Here is a 3,622-nt window from a genome sequence, read left to right on the forward strand (position 1 = left end):
AGCTTTTTATGGTTGTGCCTTGGCCTTTTTGTCGTTGGACCTTGCCTTTCTACTCTTGGGCCTAGCCTTTTTAACTGTACATTTCTTTTTGCCTTTGGAGCTTTTAAAACTCAATTCGTTTTTATTTTTCGAAATATAAATGTTGGTTTTTTATGAATTTTCATTTGGGCCGTGCCCTTTTTACAGCCCAGTTTCTTAATTAATCCAATAACTTTTGGGCTTTGGCCTTTTGCAGTAAAGTAATGAAATAACAGTAAATAACGAAATGACAGTTTATTATCTCAAATCACAGTAAATTATCTCATTAGATAGATAAGAGAACAATTTATATCACATGTTCACATAATCTCCACTTGTTCATAGGTTAAACCAAAAACCTCCACATGTAACAACACATAGCAGAGCTCCACAATTATCATAATGGAGCAAGCACGAAAATCACAAAATGCCTCCCAGCCATCCACGAGTTCCTAGATGCAAGAAAGCTTGGCCAAAAGAAAGGATCTCACCCACTAGCATCCACCCCACTAGTTCCCAGGTGTAGTACCTCCTCCCATCATCATCGCCAAACAAGTGAACCTGAGCTCATACTCTCTGTCTCGCGCAGCCTGGGCAGCCTCAGCTTCTTCAGACTTTCTTGAGCGATGCCAACTCAGCACGAGGACTGCATTAGCACAATAAGATGCAATACAACACTACATCAATCCATAGAATTATTAGAAAATTACTGATGGAAAAGATGGAAGTACGATCAGGTCTGATACTGGTTTACCAAATAAACTGCAAAGAAGCAAACTTATTTAAAAGGCATGTTCAATCGTATTTGCAGGAGTGGTAAAGTTTACCACTAAAGCATGCCCCTGATACTTGATCATTCAACAACATACAGAGAAGGGGTGTGCAACATCAACCATAGTGGAAAAACAACTTGGGTCAGGTTTCTTCAACACAAAAATTATGTCGACCAAACAGATTATGTAACTACTTCTTTAACTTTCTCAACTAGCACCAATTAATTAGCAGTAAACATGGATAATGAGCACTAAGGAAACAGCCAAATGGGATTGGTTCTGTGCAATACATTCCACCACTAACAAGTTCAAGGATTGAAGCTTAGCCTCGATGTACATCAACGAACTGTTTAATTGGCCATGAAACAGTTCTACTTATGCATCCTTAAAAAAAACATCACCAAAAAGGCAACATATGAATGAAATAAAATTTAAGCTTGCAGCGCATTTACTGATAAGTACTGCATAAACATTAAGAATCAAACAACTATAAGCGTATGATATAACATGCACTGCATAAACATTTAGATCAACTCTAGCACAAGTGGGCATCGCTGTTGTCAGCGGGCAGAATGGCCAACTGGCCATGGGCAGGCTCAGAGCTCTCTATGAGCAGCTAACTGAATTTTCTGACGAGTAATGTGTGTTTAACAGTTTAAACAAGGGAGCTTGTTCTCTCAGCTATTCAGTATTAAAAACTGACAGATGCTAAACGGTCAAATGTGGAAATGTTTCAGGTTAGCTTTCAAGGGTATGAGGTGATTCTATCACCTTCAGCGCCGTTGGTGTCGGGAGGTAGAGGCTCAAGTACCAAAAGCTAATCAATAGCTGGTTGCATAGACTCTAGTCTATCCCCAGCCATGGACATTCTTGACTTCTCCAAATTGTAGCTGCAGCAGTACGAACAACGCAGACCAAATTGTAGCTGCAGCAGTAGGAAAAACAGAATTTAGGCAAAATTCTTAGCATAGCAATCGGTAAGTCATTATGAAATAGTGCAATTGTTGTGCCATCATATCACTGCCCTCGCACACAAAAAATGTTCAGCCAGATGAAGAAACATATGGGGGGGTCAAGTAAACAAATAATTAGACGATGTTCATCTTTTATTTTATTTCTACTTACTGTGTTCTACAAATGTAATGAGGACAAAACACTTAAGAAATCAAGAAGACAGATGCTTCAGAAATCAAGAAGATGAAACACTTACATTTCTAAAAAAAAAACTGCAATAGATATTTTGTCAATGCTATCAGTACTAGTAATTTAGCTATCTTTTCACGACAAGTAAACATGTGTGGGAAGTTCTTGGTCCATTAGGGTTAAATACTGACTACCTGGTTCAGAAAGTTTCTATTATGTTTATGTGCAATGTTAACAACAAGTAATATCATTTAGTTTCTTAGCAGAGTGGAGCTACTACTAATTGATAATTAAAACAATAGTCAACAGGTCTCTGATTTTGAAGTAGTTTTGTTCAGTCGCATAGATCTGAAGTAAGAGATTGGTCTGCAGAACTATAGCATCAAAACAGTAAGCACATTATATATGAAGCATACGGAATACCAGCAAGAGGAAGGGAGGCATGAGTCTCCATTATACCAGAATGAGACCGAAGAGGGCAGCCTGGTCTAGTCAAATTTCTGTATGCGAGTTGATTCAGTCTAGGTAGATTCCTCTAAGGAGTATTGATCAAAGAAGATTTAAATATCTAACACTAGAGGGAGAGTTGGGGACAGATTTGGACGTGCATAGGGAAAGATAAACCTTGATGGCTCCTACTTGATCAACCTCAACACAAACAGCTTCCAAGTTCATCCTATATATATAGGTGTGCGACACATATTAAAAACCAAGCTAGTGTTGAAACTCAAACATTCAATGAAAAAAGAACTAAGATAAATATTACATTTCGAACAGAGTACGGAAACCAGAAGTGTCTGATTCTTCAGCCTATAACCAGAAGAGATTAAAATGCGATAACAAATAAGTAGTTAGTTATCTGTTTGAAATACAAATCAGTATTTCAGAATAAAAACATATTATTTGGCTCTGTCTATTTTATTAAATATAATTACTGTCGACAATTCGATTGCTGAAGCTAGGTGTATATCCAGAAAAACAATTCTGTTGTTGAAGCTAAGTGTTTATATCCAGAAAAACATGCAATGGTCAGAACATATCACTGAAAATGTTTTTTTACTAACATATGCACATGATCCCTTCAAGATCCATCAATGTAAATCCAATAGGCTAATCACAAAGAGACCAAAAAGTAACAGGATAACTTTTGTACAACCATGTACCACACTCAAGAACAATTACCCGGACGAGATCTCACTCCTTGACGAACGGCTCAGCCGATATCTAACATCAAAGTATCAATCCCTAACAGAAATGAGATGCACATGAGACAGGATGGTAATATTACCCTGGGGCAGTCGAAGTTCTCAGCCTCCTTGCGGTCAACGTCAAGAATATGGGCTCGGCGCCCTCGGTGTAGTGCCCCTTCAACTAGTTGTTCCCGGCGCCGAACTGGCTGAATACGAAGTTGCGGAAGATCCCGAGCGCACCGAGTACATGGCGCCAGGCGCGAGGTCGAGTACGGCGCGACGGCCATGTCGGGTTGAACCGTGCTCCTGCGCTCCACCAACCGGAAGACATGTACAAGACGAATCATGATTTGAGATATGCTTGCGGTTTAGAAAGAAAGAGAGGACGAGGCTCGCGGTGGCTCAACCTTTAGATGGGCGACTGCTCGAAGACGACATCGAGGACGAACGCGCAGCTGGAGGAGTCGGAACCGCACGTCACTGCATCACAGGAACGTG

General features: G+C 39.8%; 1 long non-coding RNA gene across 2 annotated transcripts; it reads right to left on the bottom strand.

Moving 5' to 3' along the window:
- Positions 1-335: 335 nt before the first annotated feature.
- LOC124683037 lies at positions 336-3,342 on the bottom strand. 2 transcript variants are annotated; one of them, XR_006996536.1, is made up of 3 exons: positions 3,223-3,342; positions 1,563-1,716; positions 336-664 (listed from the first exon to the last, which is right to left on the bottom strand). It is a non-coding gene; the product is annotated as an uncharacterized LOC124683037 (long non-coding RNA). The 2 variants fall into 2 exon arrangements; XR_006996535.1 differs by lacking the exon at positions 3,223-3,342 and adding an exon at positions 2,394-3,216.
- Positions 3,343-3,622: the final 280 nt, after the last annotated feature.

This window comes from Lolium rigidum, chromosome 1 (assembly GCF_022539505.1).
Source record: "Lolium rigidum isolate FL_2022 chromosome 1, APGP_CSIRO_Lrig_0.1, whole genome shotgun sequence".
Classification (NCBI taxonomy): Eukaryota; Viridiplantae; Streptophyta; class Magnoliopsida; order Poales; family Poaceae; genus Lolium; species Lolium rigidum.